Source organism: Rattus norvegicus, chromosome 19, assembly GCF_036323735.1.
Source record: "Rattus norvegicus strain BN/NHsdMcwi chromosome 19, GRCr8, whole genome shotgun sequence".
Taxonomy (NCBI): Eukaryota; Metazoa; Chordata; class Mammalia; order Rodentia; family Muridae; genus Rattus; species Rattus norvegicus.
The window spans coordinates 46,217,005-46,233,745 of record NC_086037.1 but is presented as its reverse complement, the minus strand read 5'-3'; the positions used below and the strand labels follow the sequence as shown (position 1 = coordinate 46,233,745).

General features: G+C 44.7%; 1 protein-coding gene and 1 pseudogene across 5 annotated transcripts in view; both read left to right on the top strand.

Moving 5' to 3' along the window:
* Slc10a7 (solute carrier family 10, member 7) overlaps positions 1 to 16,741 on the top strand; it is a 224,314-nt gene that overhangs the window by 78,008 nt on the left and 129,565 nt on the right. The window lies entirely within an intron of this gene.
* LOC134483637 (large ribosomal subunit protein eL28-like) overlaps positions 4,394 to 16,741 on the top strand; it is a 35,795-nt pseudogene continuing 23,447 nt past the window's right edge.

The window sequence follows — 16,741 nt, the reverse complement described above, 5'->3', positions numbered from 1 at the left end:
CTACATTCCTTGCCCCCAAGAGATAGACTCTCTCTATACTAAAAGAAAGAATGTATAGCTATGAACATCAGCTTTTAATGCATTCATTCCATTTTCCTTTGCTTCCTTTTTTTTAGTTTTATTTTTTTTTTCTCAGATGTTAACATCCCAACAGCAGTTTCCCTCCCCTTCTCTCCTCCCAGTCCCTTCCCCCTACACACCTCTCCACTCCTCCTTGGTTTCCCTCCAGAAGGGCAGGCCTCCTAGGGACATCAACCAAAGACAGCATATCAAGGTGCAGTAGGAATAGGCACCTACCCCCACACTAAGGCTGAACCGAGGCTGCCCAATGGGAGGGAAAGCAAGCAGGAGTCAGAGATGGCCCCTGATCCCACTGTTAGGAGTCCCCCAAGAACACGAAGTGACACAACCATAAGATGTGCAGAGGGCCCAGGTCAGACCCATGCAGGCTCCCTGACAGTTCTGTGAGCCCAGGTTACTTGATTCTGTGGGGTTTTGTGGCCCACAAGTTTATTTTCTTATGATACTGTCCTGCATCTCTTTGTGACATCTGTACTTCTGGGAACTGCTTAACCAAAGCCATGCAGATCCCTGCCCAGTGGCTGCTGTACGAATGGAGGGACAAAGTCATCGATCGGAGATAACATTTCTTGCTTATTGAGAAAAAGCTGTAGTTGCTACTTTCCCCTTTCCCTTTACTTTCCGGCTCTTTAGATGGGGGGAGGGGTGGTGGTGAGTAGAGACAAGAGCCTTCAGCTTTAGCTCCCAGGTATGCTACCTCAGGGATAAGTGAGTCCTGAGACATTTGATACCCATAGAATTGTAATCAACTTGAAGTCAATTGTAGACGTTGAAAATGGGATTTTTAGCTATAAGAAAAGACCCAAAGCTTCCACATGTGTACGCAAGCAAGTAAACTAACAGATACCTAGCAGTAGACATTGCCCAGCTTGACAGGGACGCTGCTCTCTCAGGAATAGCTCCTCCTCTTCTTCATCAATTCCCTGGGTATTTAAGAAGCCAGGTCAAGGATCCCGAAGAGTAACCTGGGAAGATGACCTTTAGCCCTGATAGGAATCTCCACCAAGCTACCCTCTCTGTCTCTGTCTGTCTGTCTCTCTCTCTCTCCTCCCTCCCTCTGTACCTCTCTTCTGTAATGACAATCTCAGGGGACACTGTCTTTGGTTGTCCTAGATGTCACCACCCTTTCTTGTCCTTCCTTGTCTGTATGGGAAGCAAGCCGAGGGGCACACATCTTAAGAGAGGTTTTCCTTCTCTATTAGAGTTACATTTGGCACCCCCCAAATCTCAGAGTTCGTTCTTAGCCTTGGTGATGGGATAATGTCATCCCCGGTGTAGCATAATTCCAGTTGCGGCCCTGTTTTTTCAAGTCTGTGTTAAAATCCTGAGGGCTTTACTGTTAGGGACACAGGTAGCACAGCCCTCAGATTTTCCATGTGGAAGCTTCATCTGTCAGGAGTGGACTGAGTCCTACCAGGTAGTGACATGTAAATCCCTTACTAATATGTTAATTAAGAGAGACAAACAACCGCGGATTTGTAAACACTGGGGAGCACACATCCCATCCTCATGCTTAATATCACATGGGAAGAAATTTGAATAAAAGTGTATCTGGCTTTAGAGAAAGCAAGATGGAGTGGTAATTCCCAAGTGTGGCCCTGTTGTGCTTTTGGAATGGGTCCGTCTGGCTCTGCAGTAAGGGTATGCCGCCCTTGGACGCAGACTGCCTGTCACTCTGCTGGGATCCTCTTTCTAGATGGAGCTCAGATAGGTGACCTTAGCAGCCATTTGCGCCTGGGTCCTCTGCTTCCACTGCAGATTGTTTTCCCCTTGATCGACTCCCTGTACCTAATGTCTCACTGACACTGAAACTCCTCTAATGTCCCCCAGCGATCTTGCATGTCTCTGCTATAATGGATTTGCCTCTCAATCCAAGAGGCAAAGAGACTTTGGGGTTGCTGAATTTCATCATCTGTAACTGTACTAACCAACATAGTAGCCACAAACCATAACCATTTAAAATTGAATAATGAACATTAACTGCTCAGGAGGTAGCTGAGTTGGTAAATTGTCGCTGTGAAAGCATGAGGACTGGAGTTGGATCCCCAGAGCCCGTGTTTTAAATGTAGTAGTGTGCACTTGCAGCCAGCACTGAAGAGGGCAGAGCCGAGACACTGGGGCTTACCGAGAGCTACCCCAGCAAATCAGGGAGAGCCAGGCCACTGAGAGATCCTGTCTTAAGGAAACAAGGACGGCTCCTAAGAGACAGTTCCCAACTTCACCTCTGGCCTTTGCATGAACGCACGCGTGCACGCATACATGCTCACACCCTGTACACACAAAATAATGAAAATTAATTAAAGCTAAAAATGCTAAACATCCTACCAACCACATGTGGCTGTTGGCTACTGCCCTGGCCAGTACAGCTCAACATATTTCATCACTATAGAAAATTCTAGAGGAGGAAACTGGAGAGAGATGCTCATTAGATAAGCTATAAACTATTTTACAATTGTGTATTATTAATATGATTCCTTGTATTTGTTATTTTTAAGTTTGATTTATGAATGTATTTGTTTATGTGTATGAGTACACGTGTGTCCACTGCTTGTATTTTTATTGTATGTTTATTATAAGGTCTTGGGAAGATGGTTGAATGGATAATGTGCTTGCTGGGTAAGCACCCACATTAAGAGAACAAGTGAGTTATGATGGGGTATCCCTAAAGCCCCAACACTGGAAGTAGTAGAAATAGGAGGATCTTGGGGAACTCACTGGCCAGCCAGTTTAGCTCAAATGGTATGTAGATGCAGCTTTGAAGGAATGACAAGGAGTACATCATGCTCGGAGTGACATATTGGAAGAAATGGTCTGTCATCAGTGTGTGCACGGGCAGTAGTGTGTGCACCGGCATCAGTTTGTCTGTTGGTGCTTTAGGCAGTGAAAGATTGAGCCACGGGTATTCTGAGTCCACAGCACCACTGTTTAACACTGACCAGGGCTTTTAAGTTGTCTTGCTAAGAACCCAAGAACAGAAGAAAAGGCAAAATGTTCCTGTCAGTGACTCAGATACTGATGTAGATCCGCTTGCCTACTGTGTGCTATGCTATGGCTTCAGGCTGTGGGTTGCAACATCACATGGGATAAGGTACCCAAATGTCGGGGTTAGAGAAAATTGGTAACAGTAAAAGGTTTCTAAACATACAACAACCAAGGACTACTTCAAATATCAGCATAATGGGGCTGTTGTGATGGCCCAGTGGGTAAGAGCTCACTTGTTAAGCCAGCAACCTGAGTTTAACCCCTGGGACTCACAGTAAAAGGAAAGTTGTCTTCTGACCTCAAGTGTATACATGGGTATACGGACAGCCTCTCACACACACACACTGCAGAGACACACAGTAATGAGTGACATAGATATGAGAAAGCAACCGCTGTAGTAAGTTGATGTGGCTTTTGTTAGCATCAACTCGGGCATCCACACATGGCTTCATCTACCATGACTCTGAACACAGCACTCTCTGCACCTTATCTAAAGTTTTCTGTTCTTACAGGAACAGTAGTTTAATTACAGAAAATCAAATTTTACTGTTTCCTTCCCACCATTTCTCAATATCAAGAATCAAATTAGTATGTCTTTGAATTGTTATATTCAAGTGTTTCATCTTGAACTTGTTTGTGTTGGTGACAGTTCATCTAATAAATCATTAAGTAATTTTTGATTTGGGATTGGACTATCCAGGCAGTAATTATACACATGATCCCAGCACTTGCCAGGCAGAGGCAGGAGGATCTCTGACTTCAAGGCCAGCCTGGTGAGTTGCAGGACAGCCAAGGCTGCACAGAGAAACCCTGGCTCGAAAAACCAAAAAGGGGAAAAAAAAGAAAGAAAGAAAAGAAAGGGGAAAAAAAGAATTTCCAAAATGTTTATAAGCATATTCTGCCATCCTCCACTACATATTTATGCAAAGTGGCATTCTTAGCATTCAAGATGGTTGTCTAAATATAACCAACTCAGAAAATTATTGAAAATTTAGCATCAAATATTCAGATTTTATGTTAAACGGCATATCCATTTTGTTAGTACATAAACTTGATTTTCCTTCTATCAATAACTAGAAAGGCAGCTTAGGAAGTTCTGCTCTAGGCCCCGACAGAGTAGGACTCTTCCTACTGAGCTTCCTTTTTGTTTGTAAAAATAGAATTTATAACGGGGGTTAAACCTAGGTCCACCGATGTGCTAGGTAAGCACTGTACTCCTGTCTACACAACTGGTGATGTTGGTGGTGGAGGTGGAGGAGGAGGAGGAGGAGGAGGAGGAAGAGGAGGAGGAGGAGGAGGAGGAGGAGGAGGAGGAGGAGGAAGAGGGGGAATAGGAGGAGGAGGAGGAGGGGGAGGAGGAAAAGAAAGAGGAAACATCATCATCTCACTATGTAGCCTAGTTTGGCCTCTAACGTTGATCCTCCTGCCTCATCCCTCTAAACACTGGGGTGGATGCACAGGCCCAGCTCAGTTCTGGGCTCGAGTCTAGTGAAATACAGGGATGCCCCTGAGATGCCTTTTCAGCAGTATTGGAGCCTCGGGCGAACACTTGTGTCGGTGTCTGCTGTTGCTTTAGAAATGGTCTCACCCCAGCCCTCTTACCCATCCCCCAGCAAAGCTCTGCAGTCCCTGGATATCTGGGTGTGGCACTTTCCTCAACTCTCTGCCTGTTTAAGACAGGTTTCCGGTTACTAGAGACTTTACGTGTGGCGAGAGCACACTGCAGCACCCTGGATGAGAGTCTTGTTCACTCCTGCTCTTCAGTTCGCATGCATGCTCCTCTCTTGGGGACTGTGTTAAAGCAAACTCCTGGGTTTGCTCTTCAGCATGGACCCCCCTCCCATCCCCCCCAGAAGCGCAGACTCCGGTCTTCAAGCCTCACCGCCTCGCGTTCCCTCCTACAGATTTAGAGTTGTGCAGTTCCTCTGAAAGCACCTGAAACGTTTGATGTTAGATGGACGGTCCAGTAAGTGCCAGGTTCATGAACCTGGGAACAGTGACGGCATGATTATTTGGTTCGTGCTGGGTCGTGCTGTGCAGGGTCACTATGGCTGGTATCTATTAGCAAGCACTGTCGGATCTCAAAAAAAAATGTAAAATTATTTAGACAGACGGTGAGTTCCCCTCCCTTTGACTTTCTCCCTGGCCCAGCCACCAACTCTGTGCTGTCTCTCATTTCTTCAGTCTGGCCCGGAAGCTCATCCATGTATCTGGGAAGGCTGATGATGGAAGCCGGTGTCCTGTCCCCTCTGCCTCCCTAGCCCTGGGATTACAAACACAAGCTGCCACGTTGCCCTTTTGTGTGCTGGGGATCAAAACTTGGGCCTCATGTGTTCAGGGTGAACACTCTACCTACTGACCCTTTCTACAGTCTGTGATTTTTCCCTATCTCGTTTTGTTTGAATTCATCATGTTAAACGTTGATGTTTTCAGTGGTAGATAAACAAGTAAATATTGAAACAAAATGGATAATTGTAACTTTATCCAATTTCAGGGAAGATAATTTTTAAAGTAAAGGTTAAAATACTATCATCGACAAAATTTCATCCTTCACTGGAATATGTGAATGAATCCCTGGGTTTGCTGAAATTAAATGATGACCAAATGCTCAGAAATGAATGATTGTCACTTAGATTGTCCTTTGCACACTTGTGAAAAGAGTATGAATGCTTTAGTGCTTAAGGACAGAGATCCTGTTATCTTTTGTGAGTTGCGAGCGTCCTCACGTTAATGCGAATTTGAGTTATGTATTGTCACTGAGAATGGAAGTCAGGCTCATTTTAAGTGTTAGATTTAAGCCTGAAGCAGACATTTACATCAGAATTATTAGCCCTAAAAATGAGAGATTTGTAGAGTGTGCGTGCATGCCCGGGGGGTATGTGTGTGTGCATGCGTGCGTGCATGCCTGTGTGCGTGAGTGTGTGTGAATTCATTCCCTGGACTCTTGCTTCCTGACAGTCTAGTAATTGCTGGGGATGGGAACTGTGCCGTTAACTGGCCACCATTTGAGTATTTGTGATAATTTATGGAGTTGATTATTCTGGCCTCAAGTGGAAGCTTAGGAGGAGGAATAGCACATGGTGAATCTGTGTCATGGTCCCTAGAGAAGCATTTCCGGAGGAGGCTCTGAGTTATGCGGGTCTCACCTCTTCTCCTCCCCCAGCCCTTTCTGTGGCTCCTCCTTCTCCTCATCATCATCCATTCAGATAATGTCTGCTCAGAAATCACAGGGCCCCTGGGAGCAGGGAAGAGAGCTCTGTTATAAGCACACTCGAAGCAAACCTTTCACCTTGCTGTCAAGGTGACAAATGCTTGTCCTTAAGGGAAGACCGGAGGTTAAATCACCAGTGCTTCTCTCGCTTCATCTCTTTCCACACCACCTCGCTCTCAGCCACATCTGTAGCCAACGGGTATCAGAAAGTTGGGCCACTCTTAACCTTTGTGGACTGCGTTCCAACATATGTTTTTGTAAGCTGAAAGCACGAACTGAATTATGTTTTGGTGCCTATATCATTAGGATTTGATTAAAGTCCTTATATCAGCACATTTTATGTCTCATTTCTTCAGAGGGAAGAGACTTAGGAAAGAAATGTTTACATTTTAAGAGGTAGTGTTGACAACTTTAGATCCAATTGTAATAGGATGAGCAGATGTCTTCTTTTTTTATATCGTTTTGTGTTAGTGGTGTACACCTTATCACATAGATGACCCCAAAACTTGTGTTAATCCAAGGATGGGAGTAGACGTGTGTGTGTGTGTGTGTGTGTGTGTGTGTGTGTGTGTGTGTATGTATGTATGTATGTATGTATGCATGCATCCATGTAAGAGTCTTATGTAGCCTGGATTGCGTTGGAACTTCATATATGACCAAAGGTCAATCTCCTTGAGCTTCTGACCCTCCTGTCTCTCCTCCAGAGTGCTTAGATGTGGGCATGTGCTGCCATGCCTAGTTTCCACAGTGCTGGGGACTCTCACGGGGGTTTGTGCCTGCCAGGCAATCACTCTACCAACTGGGCCACCTCCAGGCTCCTCTTTCTCTCTAGTCCCATTCTCAGTATAATAATGAAAGATTCACAGTATCATATTCTGTCTAAAGTCCTTCAATGGATTTCTTTTGAGATAAATGCCAGTGTCATATATTATAGCTTGCAAAGTTGTGTGTGGCCTGTTCCTTGTCCCCTCTCCACATTTACCCTAGGCCACCTTTTTACCTATGACCTCTGATCTGAAAGAGGACAGTTTCACCAGCTTGTTCATTTAACAGAGGATGGAGCTGTATGGAGTGAGGGAGTAGAACATTCTAGAGAGGGAGTAAACAACCAGCATTTTTAGTTTTATAGTTCAAAATATACATGTCACTTGGAGAAACAAACCATGCCTCACTGGGAAGTGCAGTCAGCGGTTTCTGTTGTGGTATAAATATCAGCATAGAGTGTGCTTATGTGAAGTACGTGGCTGTGGGGTCAGCGGGCGTCTGACCTTACAGGATTGCCATGTCACTGCTTGGAAAGTTGTTGGATGGTATATGACTACGAGGAGAAATGAAGAAAGAAGGCTGCAGTTGTTCATAACCTGATAGTTGTGAGTTTCATGGAAGAATGCTTGAGTAGACACTAGCAGATGGTGAGAGAGCAAGCTACAGAAGTTCTGGGGAAATAGTGCTTTGGGGAACAGCGAACGGGGTTGACAAGTTCCATGACAGCTGCTTTTCTTAGCGTTGTGACAAGATGGCTGATGGAAGAAACTGAAGTTAGGGAGTCACTGTTGCTCGAGACTTCAGAGAACTCAATATAGACCTTGCCCTGATGGTTTCAGGCCTGTGGTCTGCAGGCCCAGGCTGTCAGGAAGCAGAGGAAGGACAGGGCAAGATGCAGCTTCCCAGGACACACCAGCAGTCCCTGTCTTTGTCTCCACTCACCTCCCGCTTTCCACCAACAAACCCAGCCAGAATCGAAGGCCCGGGAAGAGCCAGGGCAGGGAGGGGAGAGAAGTGAAGAGGCCTCTCCGTGAGGCCTCTGCGCGTGCTCCCACCTTTCCCCTTAGCTGGTCTTCCGTCTCCTCATGGGCTTCCTTCCATATACGTATCATTTTCCTGAGAGGTGGTTTTAAATTCTTGTCTAGACCAGGTTCTTCTGGAACGTTATTCTGCTCCCTCAGAAAGCAAGTTGAAATTTTAAACAGTTATCTGTGTGATCTTTAACATCTGCCCTCCACCACCATGACCCGAGTTCCCTCAGCTCAGGGCCAGAGTAGTTTACATCCCCACTGAATTCCTCAGGTGTCATCGGAAGAGGAAGCAACAACTGCCCCGTTTTCTGCAGAGCAGAGGAAATCTTTTAAACCTGTTTTTTAGTTGTTTAAACAAAATTTTAGCACAGATAAAAATATTTTGAAAGCATTATATTCTCTCAGTTTTCTGAAATGCCTTATGGTTAATCTTTGTAGCAGACTCCAGTTGCTCTCCATAAGTGGACAGCACCGTGCATTAACCTCACCTCAACTGCACACTGACGTGCTGCCCTCAGGGTGTGGGGAGTTTCAGGCCTCTGCTTTCATACTGAGTGACTCCTGCACTGTGGTGCTTTCTAACTGGGCTTTGGTGTCTTTCCTGTTCTGAGTTAATCATTCTTCCTCAGTCTCCTGCTAGCCAGGCCGGGCTGTTGCCTGCTTACACCTGGTGATACAGCGTGTAATGTGCCCAGCAGAGAAGCCCCCTCCCTGACTCCACAGACACAAACACCAACTTATTAGAGATGGTGTTAAAAAGGAATGTTTAGGGTGTGTGTGGGGGGACTTGCACACTTTGAATTTTCCTCTGTATTTACACCATGCTCCGTGTCTCTGTGCGGCTCACGAATTCACCGTTTATACCATTTCACACCCAGTTAAAATGAGCTCAACATTGTGTCATGGATATTCATACTGCAAGTGGTTTGTGGTCGGTATTTTTAATATACTCGAGAAACAAGCCCAAAGCATTATACTATTGATTCAATTACAGAAAGAACCAGTAATTCTTAATGAAGTTTATTTAAGGATGTTTTATATATCTGTGGCATAGAGGCTTCAGAGAGCCTTCGAAGCATCTTCTTAGACAGGAAAGATAATTGCACTTTAATTCTTTCAGATTTCTGACGAAAGGATTTTATTTGATTTGTAAGATTTCTTTAACAACCTCTACTTCAGCGAGAGAGTAAATTACAGCTTAGTGGGAGCAGGAACCTCCTGTGAGGAAGCAGAAAGTGAGATCTGAGAAGAGGAAGCAGGAAAGGACACAGTGTGAGATCTGAACCTGCAGTCCTCTGTCCTATGGTTCAGGAACACACACTTTACGGATGTCATCAATACCCGGCAGGTCACAATATTATATGACAGGACCTAGAGGGGGTTAGTATATAATTTTATTATAAAGCATCTGTAGATTAAATGATGTGAAGCCCAGTTTTAAAGGTGATGAAGAGGTAAATTATATATGTGTTTAAGTGACTCATTTAAAATATTTGGAATGAAATGTATTTTAAAGGTATGGTTGGTTGGTGTCTGAGGGAATCAACTTATATAAAAGATATTGTCTTATGGCAATCCTTGACAGGTAGGGTCTTGTGTGCACATATAAAATAAAAATACACCCACAAGCAAGACAAGGCTGGCGATGAATATCTTTAATTCTAGCACTTAGGAGGCAGAAGCAGGCTATACAGAGAAACCGTGTATACAATACACACACACACACACACACACACACACACACACACACACACACACACAGAAGAGAGACAGAGACAGAGACAGAGAGACAGAGAGGGATGGATGGAAAGACAGACAGACAAATACTACTTCAGTTTCCCTTCTAATCTAGCATGGTTGGCAGTTGAGCATTGTCTAAGAGGTAGTACTATGTGTTCTCCGTGCCTGTCACTAAGGTTGGCATGGGGAGCAGAGCGGTGAGCAGCCAGATGGAGTTTGCATCATAGAAGGGAGTCAGACAACAGGTGAAATTGGTGTAGTACAGTGGGATTCTGAAGGAAGACGCTCGCTCGATGGTAGGCAGGCTCAAACGTGCTCAGTGTTAATTCTGCGTCTCCTCGAAGCCACTCCCCTCAGACAGCTGTGTGGGAAAGCGTCAGCCTCAGCTGCTCCACATACAGCTGTGGCGCAGGGTGGGTCCTGTGCGTGTGGACTGTGGACCATGGCCGAGCGGGGTCCACTGCTGTGCGCTGATTTGCTTGGTAGCTTCACTCCAACCATATTGCACAGGCTAAGCTGAAAAACTCTCGTGTTAATACAAATAATTCAGTAATAATAAACGTAAGTGATAGCCGTGAATTTGTAAATCTGATTCATCTCTGCAGTTACTTCTTCTCTTTTGTTTGCTCTGAAGCAGTACTCATCACAGAAGAAGTAGACATATTGTTGTAAACATTAATGTCTCATATATTTATTTATATAGACTTAAAAGTACGATCATTTATAAATAATATGCTTGATAAGATAACGCAAAATGCCTTCCAGAGGCTCCCTGCTCCCTGTCCCTTCTAGGCCAGGTAATTGCGTTCTATAATGTGATCCTTTTGTTAGCTGGACAGAATGGAGATGAGAGGTGATTATGGAAGAGCAGCATCCTCCCAGCTGATGAAGCAGGTGTCAGAAATGCAGATGAAGTGGGCTGACTAAAGGCGACACAAATTCGAAGTGAAAATGCCCCTGGTCTGCCGCCGTGCTCTGCACACATGAAGTTCCGGGCAGCTGAATTATTCATCTCATTGTGTGAACTAGTTCAGGAGTTAGGGAAAGGGTACTGTTTATGTTTAAACCGCTTCTTTCCTTCTCCCTTTTATCTGCACTTACAAGTTATAGTCCACCAAGACAATGATGTATCTCTCCCTCTCCCCTTTTTTGTACACACACACACACACACACACACACACACACACACACACACACACACAATCTAAATATAGCTAACAATGTAAATCAATCAAAATTATTCTCCATTTGTTTTTCTTGTTAATAACAGTCATGAAAGATAAGCAAACTAGAAAATAGTGCTGAGTCCCTGTGTGCTCTGCCCTGGCGCTCAAGTGCATTTATGCTAATTGTTTTAGATTGGGTTTAGAGAACTTCTTTAAAAATGAACTGTTTCTTCTCCCTTATCCATCCACAAGTTCTGTTATAAAAGCAGTATGGCACTTTCCAGCAGAAGTGGCTTTCTGAGGGAGACACCGCTGTCCTAGAATCATGTCTCTACTGGTTTTGCATTTTGTTGCTTTGGTCTCTGGGCTAGTCTGGGTACCAGGTACCAAGTAGACGCACAGAGGATGGTCCAGGAAAGCATCTGCTATTGGAGGATTCAGCCTTTTCACCACCAGAGAGGTTGGACACATTTGCACAAAGGAAACACAACCTTCATCTTATAGATAGAAAAGCTAGGAACAGCATAATACCTTTAAAATTTTTTATGTTGGGATTCAAAGGAATATTTGAAACCACTGAAGTCTTGACTCATTCTTTACAAACGGATCAAGAGTTTAAAGGGCAAAGGTCTTGGATGAGAGTCTGGTTTTCATCCTTGATAAACAGCACAGCTGTGGACAAGTTACTCAACGTCTCCTGGTCCAGATTCTCTCTGTGAACGAGGGTAGCAGTGCTGCCTGTCACTGGAGAGCGTGGCAAGATTCCACATGACCGTGTGTGGGCCTTGTAGGAGTTCTTAACCTTCCCCACGCTGCAGCCCTTTAGTACAGTTCCTCGTGCTGTGGTGAACCCCAGCCATAGTTATTTCCTTGCTACTTCATAACTGTAATGCTGCTACTGTTATGAATCTCAATGCAAATATCTGATATGCTACCTGTGGCAACCCACAGCCTGAGAACCAATGTTTATTGTTTTGCTCGCTTTCTTACTTGCTCGTTTTTTGGAATGAGTCTTGATGTATGTATGGCTCTGGCGGTCCACGATGTGCTGTCGATCAGGTTGACTTTGCTGGAGTTACAGATGTGCACACCACAATGGCTACAGTATCTTGAGAGTACCCAAACATTACAGAATCTTGCGTATACATGACCGTTAAGATTTCCTTTCTCTGTGTGTTCTATTGTCTTAGTCAGGGTTCCTATTCCTGCACAAACATCATGACCCAGAAGCAAGTTGGGGAGGAAAGGGTTTATTCAGCTTATGCTTCCACATTGCTGTTCATCACCAAAGGAAGTCAGGACTGGAACTCAAGCAGGTCAGGAAGCAGGAGCTGATGCAGAGGCCATGGAGGGATGTTTCTTACTGGCTTGCTTCCCCTGACTTGCTCAGCTTGCTTTCATATAGAACCCACGACCACCAGTCCAGGGATGGCACCACCCACAATGGGCTGCGTCCTCCCCCCTTGACCACTAGTTGAGAAAATGCCTTACAGCTGGGTCTCATGGAGGCATTTCCTCAACTGAGGCTCCTTTTCTGTGATAACTCCAGCTTGTGTCAAGTTGACACACAAAACCAGCCTGTGCATTGGAAATGGTTGAATCACCATTTAAAATACATGTTTTATCTATTGGTTTAAAATTTGAATTGCAAAAATTCAAAGGGTCTATCTGAAAACTCATTTGTTTCCAATCCTTTAGTTCAGAGCTTTTGTTTTTTTGCTAATAATAATCAGACTCTTGAAGAGTTTATGAAGGTGGCTCTCTTTCCGTCTCTGGCTGTCACCATGTCCATGCGTCTGCAATGGATGGCCAGTCATTCAGAATTGCACCAGGTTCTGGATCAAGATAAATAAAGACACACAGTACTGAGCCCGATAATCTGGAGGCCCCCAGCTCCTTCTGCTTCTTGCTAATTCACTGCAAGACCATGGGGGTGGACCCCATGGCTGATAGCAAAGGGGGCTTGGTGGCCATGAAACCTGCCACTTCTTGTGTGAGGACCACCATCAACAAGAATGCCCAGGCTACCCTCAGCAGCATCAGGTACGTGATCCGAACGGACGAGTTCTTCCCTGATCTGCGTAGGGTAGCCATCTGCAGGGCCAGTGCTGTCCTGCAAAGCCGGAAACCTGCGGTGGTGTGAACAGGAACCGAATCCACCTCACCAAAAACTCCTTAGCCCCATACCCCAGAAGCAATAAAGCATCCACTGACTTTTACACACACACACACACACACACACACACACACACACACACACGGGATCTTTGAAGGTTCTAGGAATTAACACACGTATGGAGTAACACTCAGTGTTGCCATGACATCCTGAGCTTTCTAGGGGGCTTTATGTTCCGAGATAAAGAGTCCAATAGAAATCAATATTACCTTATGGGTGTCTGTCTGTAAGGCACAAAGTGGTGATGATCTTAGTAGACCAAAGCACTGTGTATAATGCTTCTGGAAATTAAGAAAACCCCGAGGACTTAAGATATTCCATATACTAGTGTGCACCCATCTACTTTTGGGTGGGAGCCTTTCTTCTCCCCTAAGTTGACAGGAAGTAGATAGTTGATGCTCTTGATGTCATGTTGAGTCCCTGGCTGTTTTCATCTTTCTACTCTGCTGTAGTTGGCTGTTGGCTTCTTGTTGACCCCATGTGACTGCTGCAGCTTTAAGCAGTGTATCCTTATTCATGACAGGGGACAGGGATCGGGTGGTAAGTCTTTGCTGGTAAGCTGTCTGGTAAGCTCTCTTCATGCGTCAAATAGGATTGATTTCTTAGGAGTTGAATCTCAGGATCATGGTGGCCGTAGGAAAGGGAAAGGGGAAGTTGGGTGTCTGCCACCTTGATGATGGTGGTGGGTATCACAGGTGATGAAATATGCCCAAACCCATCACGTTTTATACTTTAAATATGGGAAGTTCTTTGAGTATCAACTTTACATCCATATATTTTGTTTCTGAGTAGTGAAGCTATAATGGAAAGAGGTTCAGAACTAAAACGTCATCCTAATCCTCTGGTTCACTGATAGCTTTGTGCCTGCATGCCCCAGGTTTTCCTGATCTTATTGGCAGGGAAAATGGGAGGTGGGAAGGGAACATCATCCAAGAGACCAGGTAACATAGCATACACACGAAGGGCAGTCCTAGGAACTGGGCATCAGTCAGATGTGTGCCGTCCGTAGGTCAGGTTCTCTGGAAGTTCACTTGGTCTTCAGGGCACTCAACAGGACACCTATTGTGTGCTATCTATGGCGGACAGGGGATAACGGGTTCCAAGTGCCCATTGCCCGTTCCCCTGGATCAGAATATAGAACTTCAGTTTTCATAGACACAGTAAGCAGATATAAGTCCTACGGTAGCAATGGGAAATTAGTCCATGTATTAGTATTACTAGTAGTCTGTAAGACAAATTTTTTTTAAAAGAATTATTTATTTATTTTATATGGGTACACTGTCGCTGTCTTCAGACACACCAGAAGAGGGCATCGGATCCCATTACAGATGGTTGTGAGCCACCATGTGGTTGCTGGGAATTGAACTCAGGACCTCTGGAAGAGCAGTCAGTGCTCTTAGCCACTGAGCCATCTTTCTAGCCTGACAATTTTTTTTAAAGCAAAAGAAAATCCAAAGTTGCCATAGAGCTCTTTAGCTTAGATGCTTGAAATCCCAGTACATTCTGAAATTGTTATTCCGAATTTATTCTGTAATTATATATAGGTGATTTAGTTACTTTTTTATTGATAGGGAGTGGCGCTCCAGCTTCTTTTAGTTTTCAAAGATTAAAGATGAGGCATTATTGATGCTAACTGCCCCATACTCTAAGCGGTCTTTCCGATCTTCCGAACAGTTTAGGGACACCACAGTCCCCTGTGCACCATGATGTGATTGTCTGTTTTCCCAGGAGCCCCTTTCCTGTAGAAGCACCTCGCAGTGTGCAGTACACATCACGGAAAGCTTTAGGAAAAGTCATACTTCTCTTCCCCAAATGTATTTGTTCTGAAATCTGCAAATTTAGGTATCTTCTTGGAGAACGTAGAATATATGAACACAGTTCTGCATTGTTTCAGAAGTGACGTTGGCAGGGAGCCATGGTCCTTCTGGATTGCGTAGAATAAGAGCAAATCAGTAAAGATAATGAGCTGATCATTCACTAATCCTTCCATAGCTTGAATATACAAGATATTTGAGCTATTGCCTAGACTTAAAATCACAACAAAAGGCATATGATATACAGATAAAGATGCAGACAGATAAAAACTTTTTTCAAACCATCCTCAGTCCATTGTCTTTAAGTCGCTTCTGGCCTGAGATGTGTGTATTTGAATAATTTCCCCACCGAGGATGAAACAGTGCTTTCCACATTGGTTTCCTGTCTGTAACTCTCTCAGATCTCATTCCCATCCTTGCTCTGACTCTTAGTTATGGTAGCCCTCAAAAAGCCAGTGCCCTCAGGAAATGTCATTATTTGGTTGCTAGTTCATTGAGAGAGGTGGAAGTGACATCAGAGGACACAGAAAGGTTAGGACTCTGCGGTCTAGAGAATGGAAAGCTCTAGGTGTGGACATGTGCTGTGTTTCTAATCCCGGCCCTAGGAGGCAGAGGCAGGAATTTGAAGCTATCCTGGGCTACATTGTAAAACTCTGTCTCAAAGAAAGACCAGGGAGGGAGGAGGGAAAGGAGAAAAGTCTTTCAGATCATGAAGCATAATGTAAGTAAGGTGAATGCAGATCCAGACGATGGATCTAGAAAGAGGAAATGGGGGTCTGAAAATCCGGAGACGTTAGAAGGAAAATGTCTTCACAGAAACAGTAGTCACGCAAGCGTGCGTACTGCCGAGGCTAGAGGCAGCTCTGGGCATGTGCTCCTTAGTGACTGCTGTTGTGCTGGCCGTACACTTCCTTGCTTTCCCCATTTCTGTGGGGCGCTGTGTAGTACCAGACATTTTCACAGGTTAGATGAGAAGGACACCACCCAAAGGACAAGCCCAGGGCTGTCGTCAGTGAACCATGCAAACTGCCAATAACCTGAACCGAGTCAGAGCGGCCACACTTCCCGTCACTCTGGAAAGTGATACCTCGGTCAGTGCACCCTCTGTGTACCAGACGACTCTAGACCTCAACATCATGCAATAAAGAAGAAATAGATGAGTGAAGGTGATTGTTTATTTTCGATACATAGACAAGCCTTAAAAGTAAGTAAATTCCTATTCCTGTAGAAAATGAGGAAAAGGAGTCTTAAGTTGATTACTTACAGGGAAAAACCACGGGCACATAGCAGACCCATAACAAATACGTACTGCACTAAATGGCCGAGCTTCCTCCTATCTAGGAGATGCCGAAGCTTAGATTCACAAGACCCATAGGCAATGAATAGGCATGGAAATATCGGACACATAGTCCTTAGTTATGAGTCCACTGTAGAACGTCCTTGCAGGCCCAGGTTTCGAGCATTGGGTTTCTAAACAGATGTTGGCGTTGCTTGCAGACTTTTAGGGCATTGCGTCTAGGGGAGGCATTTGAAGGTTCTAAGCACCCCAGTTTGGGTCTATGTCACTGTTTCCTTCACATGAGGAAGAAGCAAACCCTGATACTTAGGATGGAGTTGTCCAGGTAGCCGCATTTTCCCTGCATGATGGACATGAAGCCATGAGCCAGTATAGACAGGCCTAAAAATAATTAATATAGCAAATTGGTACGAAGATAGGGTCATTGCTGTGATGAACCGAGAGATTAGGACTGTAGGCTTTGCAACTATCTTACAGA